The 22,702-nt window shown below is 43.5% G+C and overlaps 1 long non-coding RNA gene across 1 annotated transcript in view; it reads right to left on the reverse strand.

Annotated features, from left to right (window-relative positions):
• LOC138249170 (uncharacterized) overlaps positions 1-22,702 on the reverse strand; it is a 192,510-nt gene that overhangs the window by 12,178 nt on the left and 157,630 nt on the right. The window contains exon 3 of the long non-coding RNA XR_011194757.1: positions 2,257-2,471. This is a non-coding gene — a long non-coding RNA (uncharacterized lncRNA). The remainder of the gene's footprint in view (positions 1-2,256; positions 2,472-22,702) is intronic.

Consider the following 22,702-nt stretch of genomic DNA (forward strand, 5'->3'; position numbering starts at 1 on the left):
AAACAAAAAAAATCCCCTGTGCCTAGTTTCTGCCCCCTTGGGGGCAGATTGACCTAAAATCGTCCGATCTTCCCCCAAGGGGGGCAGAAATGGTCTAAATACAATTTGCCCCCGAGGGGAGCGACCCTTGCCTAATGGGTCGCTCCCCATCTCTAAAAAAACAAACAAACAAAAAAAAACAACAAAAAAAAAATTGCCCTGGCGCCTAGAGGTTTCTGCCACCCCCGGGGGCAGATCGGCCTAATAACAATAGGCCGATCTGCCCCTAGTGGGGGCAGAAATGGCCTAAATATAATTTGCCCTCTAGGGGAGCAACCCTTGCCTAAGAGGTCGCTCCCCACCTCCAAAAACAAAAAACAAAAACAAAAAAATGATCCCTGGTGCCTAGAGGTTTCTGCCCCCCCTGGGGGCAGATCGGCCAAATAATAGGCTGAGCCTTCTAAAAAAATGCCCCCCCTGGGAGCGACCCTTGCCCAAGGGGTCGCTCCCTTATGCCAAATTAATTTTTATTTGAAAAAACAAAGAAAATCCCTGGTGTCCAGTGGGCGTTTCAAAAGCCGGATTGCTTTGCAATCCGGCTTTTGAAATGCTTAGAGAGACTTCAAAGGAAGGAAATTCCCTAGGGGTTAAGGTTGTGTGAATGCTTGTTTACACTGATCAAAAAAGCCTTATGCTGGGTTGAAGCACTCACTGTCTTCACCGGCTGGATATGGCACTAGTCAAAGCAGACGAGCCATCCGGAGCATCAACCTTAATCCTGATTATCGTTGAAATGACATTTGACACCATATACTGGCCTTTAATGTTCCGGGTTTTACAAAAATTTATCATGGTCTGTTGTTCCTTAGATACATCTGGATTCTGTATAAAGTTCACTCTGCCCAGGTCAGGGTTAATGGGGTGATGTCATTGTTCTTCCCTCCTGGGTGTGCACTAGGGGTCCTCTCTCCCAATTTCTCTTCACTCTAGCTAGTGGTTGAGTTGATCAGGCATGATGCACAGGTGTGAGGATCCAAGTGACAGTCCGGATATGAAGACCGCATATCACTAATCTCTATATGCAAATTACATGCTCTTATATGAACAGAGGCTTGAACCCCAAGACTAATGGACATTTTGTCAATTAATCGTCTAAGTCACTTCATGTACAGATGACTGGACGCCACCCTGACTTTCCAGCCCAAGGCTCTTGAAGACATGCACTGGATCACTTTAGACACGTGGGAGTGCACATCTCTGGGGCTCTAAACATTGCTTGGATTTCAATATCGACCCATTTCTGAACAACACTAAGGATGATTTTGAGGCGTGGGTGCACCACCAGTATCCATAATGGACAGAGGTGTGCTTTTCAAAACGATCACACTCACAGATTCCTTTGCATTCTCCAAAACTACCCATGCACCCTCCTCATGACATTTTTTGCAGACATAAACTCTCTCCTGAGGAGGTTTCAGTTGACAGGTGCTAAGCCATGGGAGTCACTCCTTCAGTGTGTACAGGCACCCTATGGGAATAAGCTGTGTATACCAGACATCCATCTCTATTATTGGGCGTCCCTGCTTGTCGCTATCAATGATTGGATCTCTGGAGACAGCAATGACACAGCCGCTAGGTTGGAGATTGATCTACTCAGGCTGTGATTCTAGACACTTTGTTATGCAAAGCCCCTACTCTCCATTGGTTTGCAGAGATAACCAGGATCTTTCATTTTCTGGCATCAAACCCTTAAACATACTAAATGGTACAGGACGTCCACAGGTGAGCCCTTCTGAGGCAGGCCACCTGGCTTCCACGTGAGGTTGACCTTAGGGGATTCAAACCATGGGACACAATAGGAATCACAAAATGTGGGGACAAGTTGGTTGGGGACCATATCAAGTCATATGAGCAGATGACCTCTGAATTCTTCCTGCAAAAGTCACAATTCTACAGGAACCTTCAGATCTGCCATCAAAAAAGATTATATTGCAGATTTATAGTTCACTGGACCCGCTGAGGGCCTGATGTCCAATGGCAGTGGGAATTTGGTGCCCTTGATGATGAGGAATGGAATGAAGCCAAAGAGGTCCTCAAGATGCTTAGTGCTCTCCTCTCGAGTAAGATTATTTCAATATAAATAATTCTATAGAACTTATTATTATCCTGCAAAGCTCTGCAGAATAGAAAGGAAACATAACTCAAGATGCCCATCCTCTTCCTGGGCATAAACCACTAATAGTGCCTGATACACAAAGCCCTGACAGAAATACTCACCCTCTGTGTAGTGCAGGGTTCAAACATCCAATCCTTGGTATCGGTGAGAGTGAGAGGGAGCCACTGGAGACCGGTCCTTCATTGTAGCTTGGCTGATCATAGCCAATAGGGATATTGCCTGACATTGGATGGATGAGGTGGCCTCCTCACTCACAAGTAGTTGACAGATGTGGATTATTGTGCTGCTGCTGAAAATCATTTTATGGGTCACATGGCTGTGAAAAGAAATATCACAAAATATGGGATCCACAGTAAGATTATTTCCATAATGTACAGCCAGGTGGATGGTTATATTGGTTCAGCAAAATGAGTATCTGTAATTAAAGCAATATATGATGAAGAGTGAGTGTGGTTTAAATGCAGTTGTCTTGCTGTTTGTTGCTTTGCAGAAAACAATAGAAAGGTTTTACTACAAAATTGCTTAAAGTGCATTAAAGTATTATTCCATATGGCAATTATTAAGCTTGATAGTCCTGTAATCTATAAATTCACTCTACTGTGGGTGAAATCATACTTTCAGTCTATTATTTCAAAAGTAATATTTTTAACTTTTATTACTGAAGATTGTTGGCTTATGACATCACATCGAAAAAAATATATTTTGAAGGAATCTATCCCTTAATTTTGAAAACAACAAAGGGGCTTGTTTACAAGCCCTGTGCGCTGATTGTTGGTCACTTTTTATGATGCACCAGCGGCACAAATTGCAGGCAAATATCTACAATATGCGTGGCTTTTCATGGCCTTGCAGAGATGGTGTAAGGCAACGTAGCATAAGTCACTGTAATGCCTTACACTGCGTCAGGGAGGTGTTTGGTAGGTGTTGAGGTAGGTTTTCCCCCTCAACACCCCTGGGTTCTGACGCATTCTCAGATTTACAAGAATCTGTAAACTTGGGAATGTGTAAAAATCTTAAGCCTCCCAGGGGAGGCGCAACTCAGAGAAATATCTTTATTTCTTTTTGTTTGTCCCTCTTCCTATGTGTACTGTATTCTGCAACACACATAGAAAGAGGGGAAAGCCTCCCAGGATTGATTTTGTGCAGGAAGGTGTCCCTTTCTGCACAGAAACAATCCTGTCTGCAACACAGACATCCCTGTACCATGGTGCAAGGGTGCCTGCGTCGGTGCTAGGCAGCCCATTGTACGACACATTTCTGCCTTTTCCCTGTGACACAGCCCAATGTGCACCAGCGCAGGCGGAGAGGACAGAAATGTGCTGTACTTACAACGCATTTCTGCCCTTCACCTGTAACGCAGGTCACTTGCTTCACTGCCCTGCACCACAGGGCTTGTAAATAAGCCCCTAACTGTTTGTCCATGTACTATACTACCAGAAGAGGTGCAAAAACTAGCACTGTTTAAAGTTATGGGATCACAATTAAGCACACAATGAAGTAGGGAAAAACACAGCAATTTTTGCAGTTTGCAAGTTTAAGAAACAATATTCTAGAAACAATTTGCAAAAAGGGTTTTGAGACAACAACCAAACAAACTGACGCAATGTAATTTAAAAGAAACAAGTGAAGCATTAGTTAGGAAAGTTCCTATGTCTGTTATATTTACAACTTTATTTTATCTTATGAATTCTTATGCTTTGGACATCGGCCGAGGCCTAAGTTGTGCTAAACAAGCTCATTCATCGGGAACTATGTATTTCCCTACAACTTTAGTGCAGCTTCTCGTGTTGTAGGACTGATATGACAAAAAGTCCAAATTAGGGGCTAACGCTCAGAGGTGTGAATATTAGTATGCTGCTATGCACCATATTGGTAATTATTGTCAAACTACATTCTCTCTAGTAAAGTTACATATATGGTTTAGTTAGGAGATTATTTAGTGTAAATGTAATCCCTCCCCAAGGAAATATGCCTCTGAGACCTTTTGCGCCACAGTGCAGACTGTGCAGAGATTATTATATTTTCCCCATGTATGTGTTTAAATTATATATGAAGTTCATAAGTAGACTTGGATGACAGAAATCAAATTGAAAGTTAAAGTGTTAATATACAAATCAAATGATTGATTTTAAATAGCTGCATTACTTTTACAAATATGAGGGATAGAAGTTATGTTTTCTTTAGCCACATGTGAATTTGAGATAATTACAGCTCCTGGACTGGAGGTAAATTCATCTACTATGCAGTAATAGCTCTGTTGTTAGGTTTTCCAGCACCACAGTTGAACAACTGCCTTTGATAAATGTTAGGATAAGGGTGGAGTTGTGAAGAAATAACTTCTCTCTGCCTTGAGTCTGTTAATGTGTAATATGTCAGATTCCTTTTGAGAGAGGCAACATTCACAACATTGACCACTCACATGCTCTTTATGAGTTCTTGTCTGTTGAATAAGAGACACATGATGAAAGCCTTTGTTTTCTTTGAGGTTTAGTATTGTTTCTGTAAGATACCTGGAGAGATGGTTCCGGCTCTGGAGAAGGCCCTTTTCTAGTAGCAATGCCCTCTTCCATTTTTATTTTGCCAGAAGGCCACTGTTTACTTTGCCTGTCCTGTGAATCACATAGTTTTTATATCAAACTGCTAAGAAATGGGATGTGGATACTGTAGGAAGAAGAAGTGAAGGATAGAGTAAAATGTAAAATTACAGACTGGAATTTTACTTTAAAATACAGTTGTTGAAAAAGTGGTATTGCCCATTTAGTACACCCAGTATTTTTGTTTTTTTGATCACCTATTGTTGGACTTGGCCCTCTCTGAAGGGTCATCCCCAAACTTCTTGCCTTCACCCCTCCTGTATTGCTGAAATTTGATTTTGTAGCTTGTATGACTCTGTGCACTTTACCACTGCTAGCCAGTGCTAGAGAGCTTGAGCTCAGTCCTTTAAACATGGTCAAATTGGCTTACACCCAGTTGGCACATTTGATTTACTTATAGATCCCTAGTGAAGTGATAGTACATTTACGCAGGACCTGTATATAAATGCTACTAGCTGGCTTGCAGCACTTATTGTGCCACCAAATTAGGAGGCCTTGTTGAACATGTCTCAGAGCTGCCATTGCAGCCTGCGTGCAGTTTTAAACTGTCATTTCATAACCTCTTGCCAAGCTTACACCTCCCTTTTTAATACATACAAGTCACCCTAGGGTCCAAGTAGCCAGTAGGACAGGGTGCAGTGTATTTAAAAAGCTGTACATGGACTTTTAACTTTTACATATCCTGGTAGTGAAAAACTCTTAGATCCATTTTTCACCACTGAAAGGGCTCCCCCTTCCATAGGATAACATTAAGTTGCCTTATTACATGTAATAAGTGCTAACTTTTGAATGGGAACATGCAGAAAAGCTAAGCTTGGTCTCAAAAAGATTGTTAGTTAAAATCCTCTCTAACAGTAAATAGGATTTTAAGTCACAATTCTGAGTTTCTTGTCCTAACTATCTGGTGCCTGTAACCTATGGCCTGGGTCACATGATTAGGTGTAGCTGGTAAGTGGCCTTTGTGTATTCTTCCCAGACAGTGTCACTAAGGGGGGCTGGATGGTGACAGAATGAGCCATCCAGACAAGATGTTTGGGGCAGAGCTATCACCTATCACACATACATTTCAACAGGGACTGCCTTCTGCACTGACCAAGAACTTCACAATACCCTTTTGTAACCTCAGGCATCTTGGGGTTTGGGCAAGAGAAGGAAGGAAATTCCATACCCAGATGTGGCAGGGAAGTTGAAAAACGTTTCCCACTTTAAAGCTGGCACCAGGTATGAATACTGGACCCTGTGAACCACTCTTGATAACACACCTAGACCTGCAGATACTATAGAAGAAGGCCGGCCCTGCTCCTAGAGTCCTGCCCTGCTGCTGGAGAACAGCTCTTCTCTCTGAGAAGGAAAAGTGGACCTTCTATCCTCATCCTAGGCTACCTGAGTGACTCCACAGGTCAGCTGGCTGATCTCCTGTCTGAACAATAGGGACACAACAAGCTCCAGAGGCCTCCCTGCAACTGCCCAGCTGACTTCTTGCAACTGACCCTACCTTCACCTGCAACTGGACTGCCTGAGCCCTGCTGGCCAAGGAGAGAGTCCTTGATCTCCAAGAGGCACATCCTCAGGTCCTGGGCCCTTGTTTGGCATCAGAGTGCACTTCTCAGGACACAAAGAAGAAATCCTGAAGTTTTGGGCTCTTCTTGACCGCAAATGGGCCTATTCATGCTGAGATCTCGCTGCCCATGGTGATCACAGGTGTGAAGCTCCAGTGGACCCGACTCTTCGCTCTACAGTGACCCCCAGCGACAACTGGTAACGTGAGATCTGCACTTTTTGCTATAGCATAAACAGCTTGTGGTGACCACCAAAGGCGAAGCTTCAGCAGTGACTGACCGCGACACTTGCCAGGATCTTCATACTACAGCAATGACCATCTATGACTCCTGGTCTGCTTTCCACAGAACAGTGATGACCATCCGCTACTCGCGGCCTCCTCCACAGTGAACTGGACTCTTCGCGGCTGACTATGAGAAGGAAGATTTTTAATTGGGACTAACCTGGTCCCTATATGCAGCCTATGATCCATCACAGTAGGCCTAAGCTTGTGACTTTACCCCAGTCTATCATAACCAGATAACCATGAATGGAACTTTGTGCTATACTTACCTAAATCTTTCAAATTGCATATCTGTGATTCTACTGATTGGATGTTTGGAGTTATGGTGTCATTTTCCTTCTTGAATGTTATTCTATTTTTTTAAAGTGGTGTGGGATTTTTCTTGGGTTGTGTTTTCAATGTCTTACAGTTGGAGTGCTGCATAACTACTTTACACATTGCCTCTAAATTAAGTCTGACTGCTTTTGTGCCAAGCTGTCAAAGAGTTAAACACAGGTCAATTTTGTGACGTCAACTGTTACACTGTGTGTAGGACATCACAATGAAACTTCTAATGCAAAACTGTTGGACAGGAATGCAGGGTACCAGCCATAAATTCGTTGATGAGGCAGAGGAGTAAGGATTGAATGCATTTGGGAAATAATTATTGAAACTGCAATGCATTTTGGGAGAAATTAGATTGTATTTAAGGTGGCTTTTTCTGTGAATAGTAATAAATGTATTTGACTGATGAGTCCTATTGTATAACGTACTTTTCAATGGGGGTTCATCATGCCACAACATTGTGCATCAGACTATCAGACGACGTCAAAAAGCCTTTGTTGTGTGATTAATAAAAATCATTCAATGTGCAATACATTTCTCAAACCGAAAATATAATAACAGAGCGTTCCAAATACTTGCATAAAAATGCACATGTAACTTTTTTAAATATAGCTTACAAACTCTTAGTGACAGATTTATGAAAGGTGACGCTGCACCTAGTGCATCACCACTTTTCTTGCGCCCCTTAGCGCCCCCCTATTGCCACCATGTATGCGCCATGTTTAAAATACAGCGCACCATGGCGGTAGTCAGGGGTACTAGCATCATAATTTTGTACGCTAGTCCGGTGCTGTGCAGGATCAGCATCAAAAATGTTGGCGCTAATCCTGAAAAGTACCCCGAGGCCCATTGAAAAGAAAGAGAGGCTCCCTTTAATGCTTGCTCTTAGAAGGCATTAAAAATGCGGCTAAAAATTACACAAAGAAATCTCTTAGATTTCTTTGCACCATTTTTCAGCCCCCACTAGCACCGAAACACTCGCCCTGCATACAATATGCCTGGCGCAGGCATAATGTGGCGCGAGGGGTTACAAAGTGGCGCATACAAGCACTGAGCCACTTTGTAAATATGGCACGGCATTTTTGGTCTTCCAGCGCCACATTAGGGTCAAAGAAATGTCGCTAATGTGGCGTTGGAATGGGGCTAGGCCCTCTTAAATCTGGGCCTTACTGTACCCTGTAATCTTAATTTCGTTCTTTCGTGAGTGTTGTAGGAACATTTTTGTAAGACATACTTTTTTCCCTCAATAAGAAAATATTTGTATTCAGAAGAGTTCATTAGAATGATTGGTGAATCCTTATTGTTCGCGTCATATTTGAAGATAGAATGTGGCCAAATAATGTTACTATGTCTTAGAAAATAATTTTAGTCGGCCAAAACATGGTAAAAGCAAAGTTATACTCCACATTATTCCTTATACCGTCATGACTCAATGGTCTTAATGGTCCATTCCTTTCCCTAACGTACTATGTTCTTGGCACGGAAAGTACAGATAGATGGTTATTGGATTCAATCATGTCAACACAAAGGCCATGTTTGCTTGGAGGCTCCTTCGACTTAGCATCCACAGTTTGCAATTTTTTGCATTCGCAAGGCCCAAATATTATACGTTTCCGCTAAATAAAGAGGGAAACTCTAGTGCTCAAAAGTGAATTGCTGTTTCTAGTGCCCCTAGAATTACCAGGTAATGGACGGGAGTATAATACAGACCATTGCAGCCCCTGCAGCGCACAGTGAGGGGGGCAACCGTTTAGGAGTTCACAAACAATTCAGAGGCTCGTTCACGCCCAAGGCCAGTAAATATTTGTGAAATATGGAGACTCGGGTGCCCTTCACATTCTGTGGGGGGCATCATTTTACATTACACTGGTAATGGAGGTCCAAACTGTGCAACATTGCCTCCTCAACAAAGTTGACCAAAATATGTTGCAAGGAAAGGTGTTATGCTGCGTGTCGTGACACATTCGGTGGCACTGTTATTTCACTATTGTTACCTTCCAACAAAACTATTACTGTCTGGACAAATGTTTCACCTCATTACAGTAGTTCCAGTTTGACAACTTAATACAGCAGTTAGAAACTAAACGCAGATAAATTAACCCTTGCAAAGGGGCTGCCACTGAATAATACCTCACGTGGAGCTTTTTGGTAACTTTGGATGCATTTTGGCATGAAAAATATTTTTTAAATAATATTCATAATATTCAGTAACTAGTAACTAATGCAGTTAGTCTATTGATATACAGAAAAATTGTCACTTGCAGAATACCCATATATTCAGTGGCCATGGTCATCCCTCATTTCAGAGGAATCCTGACTTAACTGAAAACGTGAGGTAAGTGTTTTGCGGCACCATTGGTAATGTTGGTTACATAAATAGAGATTGTCCATTGGCATCTTAGGGCCAGATGTATCATGAAGGCCTTTTGCGATTCGGAAATAGCGATTTTTTAGGAATCGCTATTTCCGACTCACAAAATGCAATGTATCACATTAGCGAATCGGTAATAGCGATTTCTTTAAAATCGCAAATGCTATTACCGAATCGCAAATTGCGATACCGGCCCCATTTGCACCTATGGGCCTGTTGGCCCATATCTGCGAATTTTTTGCATTTCCAAAATTGCTATTTCTTAACCAGAAATCACAATTTTGGAAATGCAAAACCCCAGGGTGCTGGGGGCCTAAGCCCCCCTCTGCTGCACCTTATATTTATTTTTGGGACATGTAAGGGGCACACATGCTGAAAGGGCATGTGTGCTTTACATGTACATTTTACAAATGCATTTTAAATGCATTTTTAAATTTTGCACATGGGGCTAGATGTATCAAGGTGTTTTGCATTCGCAAACGATGCGAATGCCCTTTTTGCGAATGCAAAAAGCCAGTTCAGAATATATGAAAGACATTCTGAACACAATTTTCAGGAATCGCAAAAATAGCGATTCCTTAAAATTGGCGACTCTGTTTAGATTCCTTATTTGTGATTTCTTAGCACATGTATGAAGCCATTCCTAAATGCGATTTAGGCATTTAGGAATCGCTATTTACCACCAGGTTGAACCTGGTGGTAACCATGTGCAAAATTTAAAAATGCATTTAAAAAGCATTTTTAAAATGTACATGTAAAGCACTCATGCCCTTTTGGCATCTGTGCACCTTATATGACCCCAAATAAAATGTGGGGTGCAGCAGAGGGGGCCTTAGGCCCCCAGCACCCTGGGGTTTTCAATTTCCAAAATTGTGATTCCTGGTTAAGAAATCGCAATTTTGGAAATGCAAAAAATTCGCAGATATGGGCCAACTGGCCCATAGGTGCGAATGGGGCCGGTATCGCAATTTGCGATTAGGTAATAGCATTTGCGATTTTTAAGAAATCGCTATTACTGATTCGCAAATGTGATACATGTCATTTTGCGAGTCGGAAATAGCGATTTCTTAAAAATCGCTACTTCCGAATCGCAAATGGCCTTCATGATACATCTGGCCCATGGTTACCAAAATAGCGATTCCTAAATGCCCAAATCTCATTTAGGAATGGCTTCATACATGTGCTAAGAAATCGCAAATAAGGAATCCTTATTTGCGATTTCTTATTTAGAGGGTCGCAATTATTAGATTTAATAATAACCTCTTTGCTTTCGTTTAGCATCTGTTCTTTACCATTGTAACAAAATCTCCAGACTACAGCTCGAAAAGGAAACTAGTACATAATTGTTTACTCTTAGCTACAAAAATGACTTTAATCGTGTTTCTTTTTCGTCACTGCCCCTTCTGTATTATACAAATAACCTCAAGACAATAAATGAAATGCTAACTCGGTGTACGGGGGTGGTGATGTGTTAACTCTGAATGGTAAGATCTTTTTTAGAGTGAGAGGAGAAATAAAGCAGCTCAGAAAAAACATACTGATACATTCGTGCGATTCACCATTAAATGATTTCATCCACAGTCACATCAATGTTTGCATTTGGTGTTGTATTTTTCAAAACTGGGTATTCGATCCCCTTATTATTAACCTCTTTTACCAATATAATGGCGTGTTTTTATTAAAATACAGGAGCACGGTGAGAAGGAAGCAGCGGTTATAATCAATACAAATCACAAAGGTACACCGCACAGATCAATTGCTATAAAAAATAAAGTTACCAGCTGTCAATGACCAGAACAAAGAGGCTAAAATTATACTCTATAATTACAAACCAGCATTCCGATTGTTCACCACTAGGGTCAATTTAAAATATGCTCATCTAGGCAGTATGCCACATTAATCCCACACAACCACTCACATAAACATCCCATAAACACCTGGAAAGTGCAATAATATGTGCACTAGTGAGGCCAGCAGGACACAAAATTGACAGTGTTAGAAACTATGTTTCTGGTTGGCAGAGGTGTGCACCCTGTGCCAGAAGAAACCACAATCCTAGTCAGGACAAGTCACCATGCACACCAAATGAACCTATGCCCCCTCCCTGGTAGCTTGGAACATAGCAGTTAGACTTAAGAAACAATGTGTTGCCTATTCTTCAACCCCCCCTCTTTTCTCTTCCCCTTGGTCACATACATCACAGACACACACAACCACACACCCTCCTTACCATCTCCCCTACCCACTTAAACACAAGCACTATACCTCCCAACCTGCACCTCACAACCCACATTTTTTACACATGCCACACCCTAGTCCTTGCACTTTTCCACCCGCACACTCCTCTCCATTCCATACCTGACACCGCATATCTTATCTCCCCTCACTTTATTATACTCTTCCTACTCCCTCCACATAAGGATACTCAATAATACTCAGGCTTCATATTATATAATAACATAGTCATGGGGTCTCCAACGTTTTCTGTAGCAAGAGCTACTGCTGAGCAGGGAAAATCATCGTGAGCTACCAAAGGCTAAACAACTTGCGCATTATTACCAAACACCCCCACACCAAACTTCCATGACTTTAAGCTTGATGTTCATAGAGCCAGATACTACGGGTTGAACAAAATACTTTAACTAGGGGCACTATTACAGTGCTGCCATGTGTGCCAGTGAGAGTATGATATTTGGGGATGTATGAACATTTGTGAATGGGATATATGTGTATGGGTAACTGAGAGTCGGTGTCATACGTACTTGTGGCACAGGTCATACCTTTCACCATGTATGGCACCATTACAAGTCTAAAACAAACATATAGCCATGTTTTTGAATGGGAGACATTTAAAGTGTAAAAATGTTCATATTGTGGAACATTGTTGTACACTTTAAATTTCTCCCATTTAAAAAAATATTGCATTTTTCAGTTCTAAGTATTGCACAGTGTTCTACTGGCCACTGGGAGCAAGAAGCCTACTATTTGTAAAGGCAACACTTTGAAAAATATTTTGTGAACATTAAAATGAAAAGCTAACTGAATCATAAGGCAACTTTTCATTTTCTCCGATTTAAAAGCTTTGAGAATCATCATTTTGTTCTCACTTCCAGTAAATAGTTGATAAGGACTTTTATTTAAGAGGTAAATATCTTGGTGCTTCAATTCTTCACCTCTGTGACCTGGGTCATAAATCTATCTCCAGCACTGATCCTTATCAGGCTGAGCTACCTGCAGTCTGGCAACAATAATGTAAAATAAGCACAGCCTTCCCTTATCTTTAAAAGGAAAAATGGGACCCTGTGCTTATTTAAAAATGAACTCAAGGCTGTAAGCTACCCTGAAGGGGGTGTCAGAGCTACTGGTAGCTCATGATCGACTGGTTGAAGACACCTGCTATAATCTCATTGTAGCTCACCATTTCTTTCCACAATCACTTCATTGCCCCATTGCCTTGCTACCCGACTGACTCCGCTTCCAGGCACCCTACCGTTGTTGCACCCCATAATGTAGTCCCCCTCACCTGCACAGACCTCCCCCTCTACCCTCATCACACCCTACCCAACCACGAAGACTAAATGAACATTTGAAACGGCCTAGTGTTTTTCCGACCGTCCACTGCTCACCAACTCCTGTGCATTAGCAGGACATAATACTTCCCAACCATTAGCATCACCAGACTGACCCAGGATCTCTCTCCCGTTCGCCAAATGATCATTTCCTCTTACTCATAGAATGACTGGCATCTTACTTGGGACATAGACCCCTATTCCCCCATTAAAACATGAAACCTGCAACATTTATAGTATATATCTGAGCCACAGGTTTGTAGTGTTGATTTTCCCATATGACTATGAATGTTTCTCCAGTCCTATGTTGTAACCTGTGTTTCGATATTATACCTAATACAGAATTGCAAAACAAAAAAAAGAGGCAATGTGTTAAGTATTTGTGCAACACTTAGAACAATGAAACCAGTGAAAACACCTGACAAAAGGATACCACACCTAGTTAGAAAAATAGAGCTTCATTTAATGAACAACACAAGACCAAAACAACAAAAATCCAATTAGGAGAACTTGAGATATTAATACTTAAAGAATAAACTGAAACGTAGTGTTAAAAGCATGAAAGCGCCAACAGGGACTATCTGATCGTGCTGGACCTGGTCACATCTGAAAAGTCAGACTAACCACGATACACAGTGGGTCAGATAGAGGGACAAGCCTTGGCCCACTGAAACTATATCTTTCTTGCATCGAAGAGGATGTGAGACGCAGAGGAGGCAATGCTGCATCATCAATCGTTAGAATGGAGTCGATGCATCGGCTCCAAGCTGCACAAAGTAGGAGATGTGTTAGAAATGGAGGTGATGCACCTCACAGTAGGCGATGTGATGTTCTCGATCCTTGCAGCAGCAGCAATGCATCAGAATCGATGAAAATGCACCATTTCCTAGTGGTGCAACATGTTCATTCATTAGTTTTGGACTGAAGCAGCACTTTATACTCACGCCCAAGGATCCAGCACTGGATTGGTACCACTTGACAGGGAAAGACTCACAGATGGCAGAGGAGTCCAGGTGCTGTGGGTGATGGGTTGGAAGTCTCTTTTGTCCCTGAGACTTCAGAAAACAGGAGGCAAGCCAGCAAGCCTTTGGAGTCACGCTGACTCTGGGTTCAAGTGATGTGGGTCCAGTCCTTCTCACTCAGGGAAGATGTCAGCAGACAGCGGGTCAGCACAGCAAGAAAGAAGGTCTTCTAGAGCAGCAGTCCAGCAGAGTAGCGGTTCTGGTAGCAGCACAGCAGAGTATCCTCAGGTTCAGAAGTGTACTGAGTTGGTAGGGACAGAAGATCAGTTCTTATACCCAGTGGTGCCTTTGAAGTGGGGAAGACTTCAAAGAAGGGCTTTGAATTGCATAGAGGTCCTCCCTTTCTGCCCTGGCTCCAGACTTACTACTGGAGGTTAAGCAGTCCTTTGTGTGGAGACAGGACACAGCCTGTTCGGGTGTAAGTGTGTGGCTGTACCCAGCTCCTCCCGCTCATCATGCCCACGAAGGCCCATCAGGATGCTTATGGCCCATCAGTCACACTTAAGCTCCCTTTGTGTGTGGCTGTCTAGAGGGAATGCACAAAGCCCAGCTGTAACCCCATCCCAGAATTGTATTGGAGACAGGTTGTAGGCACACATGGCTAAGAGAAGGAAAATGCAAACTTTCTAAAAGTGCCATTGTCAAAAATGTAACCAAAAATCAGACTTTACCATTAGAGAAGATTTATCATTACAATTCCATAGATACTAAACATAACAGATGTACCCCTTCCCAATCAGGATTTACAGGTTATTAAATGTACTAAGGAAACCCCAATGTTATCCTATGAGAGGGGTTGGCCTCACAGTAGTGAAAACAAATTTGAGAGTTTTTCGCTAACAGGACACTTAAAACTTAAGTGTATATGTCCTGCCTATAAATGGCATAGCACACTGCTCTATGCTCTGCTCTAACTAGGGCCTACCTTAGGAGTGACTCATATGTAATAAAAGGGGAGTGTAAGACTTGGCAAGGGATTTTAAATGTCAAGTCAACGTGGCAGTGCAACACTGCATTCAGACTGCAACAGCAGGTTTGGCACATAATTTAAAGTGCCATTAAAGTGCTACTTATGTGGGTGGTGCAAGCAGTGCTTCGGGTCCACTAGTAGCATTTATTTACAGGCCCTGGACACATGCAGTGCACTTTATTAGGGACGTATAGGTAAATTAAACAAGGTAACTAGGTGTATACCAGTCAAACCATGTTTTCGGGAGAGAGCTCAAGCACTTTAGCACTATTTTGCAGTGGTAAGGTGCACAGAGTCCTAAGGCCAACAAAACCGAATTCAGCAAAATTGGAGGCAAGCAGGCAAAATGTTTGGGGGAAGACCACCCTATGACTGACAGGTCTAATAGACAGCTTACCAATACAACTCACATCAGTCACATGCAGGGTTTGAAAACTCACACACCCACTGCAATCAACTCTATAAAGGCAACACTTAAACACTTCATACTCATGCAAATTTAGCTAGCAGGTTACAATCAGCCACTATGGGCTGAAATACAATTACAGGGAACACTCAACCTCCAACACACACCACTCCCACTACCCTGAGCTTGGTCTGTGAATTGTGTCTCCCCCTCTACATGGGAAAATTCAAAACTACAGGAACATATGTCTGCCTGGAAGAGCGCTAAGAGGCCAAATATTTGGTGAGCATGCACTATAGATTGTGTAACACAACATAAAGCAACACTTTTTGTATGGTTCACCTTTAGTTTCAGTTCTTTGAACATTTTAAATGATATTTACATTTTTATGCTATAAAATGGTGTTGCACTCTTTATTTAATTCTTTAAAGTGTGATATGCAATAATTTTGAATGTGGGGGTTTGTCTATCCTGCTTACTTTTAACACTCTGGCCCTCATTCCAACCCTGGCGGTCTCTGACCGCCAGGGCGGAGGGCAGCGGAAGCACCGCCAACAGGCTGGCGGTGCTTCCAGGGCTATTCTGACCGCGGCGGTAAAGCCGTGGTCAGAAAAGGGGAACCGTCAGTTTCCCGCCGGTTTTCCCCTGGCCCAGGGAATCCTCCATGGCGGCGCTGCTTGCTGCGCCGCCATGGGGATTCCGACCCCCTTCCCACCAGCCTGTTTCTGGCGGTTTTCACCGCCAGAACCAGGATGGCGGGAACGGGTGTTGTGGGGCCCCTGGGGGCCCCTGCACTGCCCATGCCACTGGCATGTGCAGTGCAGGGGCCCCCTAACAGGGCCCCATACAGATTTTCACTGTCTGCTTTGCAGACAGTGAAAATCGCGACGGGTGCCACTGCACCCGTTGCACCCCTGCAACTCCGCCGGCTCCATTCGGAGCCGGCTTCCTCGTTGCAGGGGCTTTCCCGCTGGGCCGGCGGGTGGCCTTTTGGCGGTCGCCCGCCGGCCCAGCGGAAAAGCCAGAATGGCCGCCGCGGTCTCCTGACCGCGGAGCGGCCATTCGGCGGTAACCGCATGGCGGGCGGCGACCGCCTCTGTCTCCTTAACCACTGGCCAAAACACTGGATGAACAAGAATACACTGATTTAGTTGCCATTCTGTTTATAGACATATACAGACGCTAGTGATATAATTGCCTAGTTTTTCATGCAAAACACAACAGCATCCAAATTTGCTGTGGGGCAATGCATAAGAGGGAAAACACAGATGCGTGCCACACCTACTACGACTGACCTCCACCTGCTGTCATCTCTGGCACCAGCACTCATACAAGTTGCATTTCACAATGGAAATCCATGCACCGTGATATTGAAATGAATATGTGCTGTCTAGCACAGGATTAGTACTAGAAGCATACTGCTCCACTACAAACTACTATGAGTGGAACAATTCAGATTTTTTCTACACACTGGCTGTGTGCCGTGCACTGAGCACATCATGAAGTGTGTCAGTTTTTTGAAAAAATAATACATTTCCCTTTGTTTGCACCTGCCTAGAATATGATACAGTATTTAAAAAAGTGAAGAATGGATTGGTTTAATTAATTTCAGCCACTAGTTATTACTCCATCAGTCCATAATTATTTTGCAAACTATGCCACTTCAGTTTGTGCCCATCCATGTGCAAATCAGTCTTGACCCTGCTCCAGTTGAAACAGTCCAGCCTGGACTGCCAGGTTCTCCATAGGGCAACCACCTGTCCATAATTTTAATAGACTGTCCATGATTTAGCACTAATGTCTGTTGTCTGTGATGGGTGGTTTAAAGGATAGAATTTGTCTGTAATTTTAGCATTTCAGCTAATGGACAAAACTAATTCACACAATTCAGATTCCCCAGCTGGAGTGGGTGGGGGCGAGTTGCCTGTGTCTGCCCCTCCAGAGAGAGGGGCAGGCAGATAGGAAACAGGCCTTCTTGCAGGGTGTCTGCTTCCTGAAAGAAATGCAAATGTGCACAAATGGTAAATCTGCAAATGCAACGGCTCCTTGGGAGAAGATATAGCTATTATTTGATGCAGTGACCTAAAGCTTCCTAATGGCAAAGAAAGTTTCTTTTTCAGGGGTATTGTAATTGTTTTCCAAACTGAGCAATGGAGTGCTTGCTTTTAATTAGGCCTGGGTGGAGTTTGCGGAGTTCTGCTACGCAGAACTCCGAGAAGTGCTGAAAAAACTCTGCCGTGCTACATGGAGTTCTGCAGGTGGCAGAGTTTGGCCAAGTCACTCTGTTCACACTGAATTTTTTCAGTGCCAGGAGTTTCTCCCATGCTATAAAATCAGCGCAAAAGGCATCACGTGGCAAGCCAGAGGGAGCTAACGTCTTTCTGCCGCTCAAGTAGATTTTCCATTCAAGCGACAGCTTCCTCAAAATGGGCGGCAACTTTCTGAACGTGGGTAGTAGCAATCTGCCATGACAGCCCACATTCAGAAATCTTGCTTGCGCTCGCCAACTTTGCAATTTCTCTTGCTCACCAACTTAATGTTGGCAAGCCGCGCAAGAGGAAAATCCTTGCTCCACATCGCTTCGCAGAGTTTTTCGGAACTCTGCCTAGATCGTGGAGTGGGCAAAACTATGTGAACTCCAGCGGTTGAGTGGAATTTTTCACCAACCCCTACTCTTAATGGCGAACCATAAATATGTATGCACTAGGTATAATCTGCAAATTATTGAAATCTATACCTTAGAAGCAAATTCGATCTTTAACCTAAATGTATGTGCCAATTTTGTGGCAGCCTTTATCATACTGTGAGTAATACACATTTAAAATAATAACCAGTGCCACAGAAATTATGCGGCATGAGAAGGCCAAATTATATGGTAGGGTTGACTAAATTAAGGGGCAAAAATCGGCAAATTATGTGGCATAAAATGGCACATTGTCTGATAGTATTACATCATTATTTTATCATGTTTACACTTGTTAGCACTGTCTGGGCATAGGTTGCACCACAGCTCAATATCCAAACATAGCAATGAGCAACAGAAAGGTGAGAATTCAACCTTTGCAAAGGACCTTCGACTGAACGGCAACACTTGTCGCTGTGATTTTAATAACTGATGAGCTGTTTGAAGTAGAAACAGTTTTTTTGTTAAAATCTGCAGATTATGCAGCAGGTGATGGATTATGTGGCAAATGCAGCGGATCCATAACTATGCGAACAATGCTGTGGCTGTACAATCACATAATTCCAATGGTCCCGATAATGACTTACGCATTCACAGTACTTTCAGGGACTTCATAGTACTAAAATACACAAGCCAATTTTCCTGCTTCACCAAACAGGATTCTATTCTATGGGCCTCTGATTGCACACATAGACATTTGTAATGATCACATTAACCAATGGAGATGCCATACAACATAAAATAGTGTATTTCCAATTGATTAGTTTAAGTTTCATTTATTTTCCATTAAGGTGTGTGTTATTTTATAAGTAGTTACTTGATGGTGAAAGATCAACAAAATGGTTACAGATTATTGTTCTTCTCTTCCATTTCTTAGCAACAACCCTGTGATTTAGTTGCTGTGGATCTACCATGTGATCTTGATTTCATCCTCCTCTTTAATTATCTTTGATTTGTAATCTGGGCTCCCAGTTCTTAGATAAATGTAGAGCCCCGGATTCATAATCTAGTGTTGTGAGACTACAGACAAGTTATGAGTACCTCACTTTCTGACATTAGGTGTGACACTGTAGCCCAGACCATTAGCTCTCCCTCATTAATATCTTTTAAATTTAAAGTCAACTGGAGTTTTAAGTCAGCCAGCAAACAGTCACTTACCTCTATGCTTCCCAGCTTTACAAGAAAAATTGGGTAACTTTGGATAGGGTTGATGACCTTGACACCATGCTCAATGGCATTAATTTACTATTGAACAAGGATATAATATGCCACCTGAATGTAGCGTACAAAAAGGCAATCACAAAAAGACCATAGTGCTAAGCAGAAAATAGTAAATAAAGGCACTAATAAAGTAGTGGGATATGGCCACTCCTTGGATGTGTCTGTAAAAATTACTTTTGTCTTGGCTTTTTGTCCTGAATTTTGACCCTCTGTCCTGAATTTTTATCCTGAATTTTGATTCCTTGTCCTGACTTTTTTACAGTCCTGTCCAGAATTTGCCTCCATGCCAGGTGATCACCCTATTTCTCCCTGAACCGGAACACATGCAACTCAGGACCAGTTTCACCAGAGTTAGAGCCCATCAGCCAGGTACAGCTTGGTTCCAGTGACACAGTGTGCACAGGACCCACTTCTGGGCACACCCCACCCATTTAGGGTGACACATAATAGAAAGAAATAGTGATGTGTGGATTTCTTAAAATAACCTCAGCTACTAGTAATTAATAAGGCTGAATCCCAGTCCATCGTTATTTTGCACACCATGCTACCTCAGTTTGGACCCAGTCTTGACCCTGCTCCAATGGAAGAGTCCTGCCTGAACTTCCAGGTCAGGTCAATGTAGTAGGATGCGCCCCAAGTGATTACCAGTTCTGTGATTAATTCAAGTATTCCATCCATCATTTTTGGAGTAATTTTTAGGTGGAGCCTAGGCAGCACGCTTCTGCTGTCTGCAAGACATGCTGTATTCAGTCTAGTGGCTTTAATCATGCCCACTATTGTCATTCATTCTTTGCTGTGCTTGTCTTAAATTATTCCTTTTTGTTGATGTATTTTTCTAAATATCCCTCTTTTGTGTGCTTAGTTCCCTCCCAGGCAATTTCACTAAGAGAACATTTTTGTTGGCCATCACACTACTTTCACACGTGTTCATGCTTCCTCCTGTTACTGCGTGTGAAGGCCCCTACTCCCTCCTCCTGTCTGGGCATTGCAGCCTAAGTGTTCTTTTGGTTGTCTATTGCAATGTGTACACACCACAACAGTGATAACACTGGCCCTGATTTAAGAAAAGTGGCACTGCACCCAGTGCAGCTCCACCTTTCTTATGCCCGTTAGCAACACCACCATGTGTGCACCGTATCTAAGATACGGCACGCCGCAGCTGTAGTTAGGGGAACTAGCGTCAACATTTGTTACGCTAGTTCAGAGCTTTGCAAGACTAACGGCAAAAATGTTGACGCTAATACTTCAAAGCCCATTGAGGTTGCTGGAAATGGGGTCTTTGGTTGGCAGTCAGATTACCCCCTATCCAAGCAAGGACCCTCACTCTAGTCAGGGTCAGGGTCAGGGTAAATCATGCAATAACACAGTATAGCACCACAACACTACACCACACAGTTTTTAGAAAAATACAGAATATTTATCTGGATAATTGCAGATGAAAACGATCAAGATTTGATAAGTACACATTGACATATCACGTCAGAGAATGATAAAAATAGTCTTTAGTCTTTAAAAAGCAACAAGTGTCTCTTGCAAGCACAAAGTACCTGGTTTGCATTCAAATTCTCTGCTAGGGACCGCAGAGGAGGAGATGTGTGGAAAACGGTGAGGTGTGCGTCGGTTTCTCCGGGCGCACACAGACGATGCGTTGATAATTTTCCACGCAGGGAAGGCTTTGTATTGATTTCTGGTGCACTGACTTGGATCCTCTTCAGGTTGCGGGGTATTTGGACGGCCCGAGGATGATGCAGAGAAATACTGGGCGTGCAGGACGAAGTCAACAGGAGCTGCGTCGATCCATGGGCGATGCGAGAAAATGTCTGTTGCATGGCAGGCGATGCATTGATTCTTCTCACAGGAAGTCAGGCTGCGTCACTCCGGCTTGGCTTGCGTCGATCCAATGGGCCGTGCGTCAAAGTTCTGGTCGCAACGCTAGCGCTGCGTCGACCTCCTCTCGGGGAGCTGGGCTGTGCCGTTCCGGGTCGTCGTGTGATGATTTTCTCACCGCGATGCAGGCTGTGCGGCATTTCTGGCAAGCTGTGCGTCGAATTTCGCCACACAAAGAGTTATTTGCAGGATGAAGTCTTTTTGGCCCTAAGACTTCAAGGAACAGTAGGCAAGCTCTATCCAAGCACTTGGAGAGCACTTCTCAGCAGTGCCAGAGGGCAGCAAGGCATCGGGGCAACAGTACTTTGCAGAAAAGCAGTCAGGTGAGTCCTTTGGGCAGCCAGGCAGTTCCTCTTGGGAGGTTGCAGGGTCTGGTTCAGAGTTTCTTCACCAGTGGTATCTTGTCCAGAAGTGTCTGAGTTGGTAGGGTCAGAGGCCCTGTCTAAATACCCAAATGTGCCTTTAAAGTGGGGAGACTTCAAAGAGTGGCTTAGAAGTGCACAAGGTCACCTTTGAGTTCCATCTTGTGTGCCAGGGTCCCAGTAGGGGGTTTGGCAGTCCATTGTGTTAGGGCAGGTCACTGTCCTTTTCGATATAAGTGTCAGGCCCTCCTCCCTCCCAGCCCAGGAAGACCCATTCAGTATGCAGATGTGTGCAGGTGTGACTGAGCATCCTGTGTTTGGGGTTGTCTGACTGAAATGCACAAGGGAGCTGTCAAGTAACCCAGACGGATGTGTATTGTAGGGCACAGGATTTAAGTGAGAGAAATGCTCACTTTCTAAAAGTGGCATTCTAAAATAGTAATATTAAATCCATCTTCACCAGTCAGCAGGATTTTGTATTACCATTCTGGCCATACTAAATGTGAAGTTGTTACTCCTTTCAGATCAGAATCTACCACTCACACAGTATATGAGTGTAGCCCTAATGCTATCCTATGAAAGGAGCAGGCCTCACAGCAGTGTAAAATGAATTTAGGAGTTGTATACTATCAGGACATATAGGCCCTCATTCTGACCCTGGCGGTCGGTGATAAAGCGGCGGCCAACCCGCCAACAGGCCGGCGGTCCAAAATATGCAATTTTGACCCTGGCGGGAACCGCCAACACAGCCCGCCGCATTAACACTCCGCCCGCCACGGCGGAACAAACAAACAGCGCGGCGTTCCCCGCCAACAGCCAGGCGGCAGACAATGTACCGCCCACCCTATCACGACCCACCAATCTGCCACCTTTTCCGGGGCGGGAGCACCGCCGATAAAAACACGGCGGAAACAGACTACGAACGGGAAAACGCTCACCTCCACATACACCACGCGAGATTCCGGCAGTATGGAACCCGAGTTGCAGGTCATCCCCGCACTCCTATACCTGCTCCTGTACCAGGAGCACGCCCGGCGGCGCGGAAGACATCGGTGTGTACTGCACCTACGACACAGGGGAGGGAAAAGATTACCGGCACACACCCACCCACCCACACCCACTACAACACACACATCAATGCATTCCCACAGATCACTGTCACAACCCACAAACCCCCCCCTTCCGAAATAATGCAAAGACCAAAAGAAGAGATCTCAAACGGGCAGATATATTGAAAAATGGACAGCAGTAATCCAAATAAATAAATAAAATATGTACAAAATATATACAGCTAC

Source organism: Pleurodeles waltl, chromosome 8 (genome assembly GCF_031143425.1).
Source record: "Pleurodeles waltl isolate 20211129_DDA chromosome 8, aPleWal1.hap1.20221129, whole genome shotgun sequence".
Classification (NCBI taxonomy): Eukaryota; Metazoa; Chordata; class Amphibia; order Caudata; family Salamandridae; genus Pleurodeles; species Pleurodeles waltl.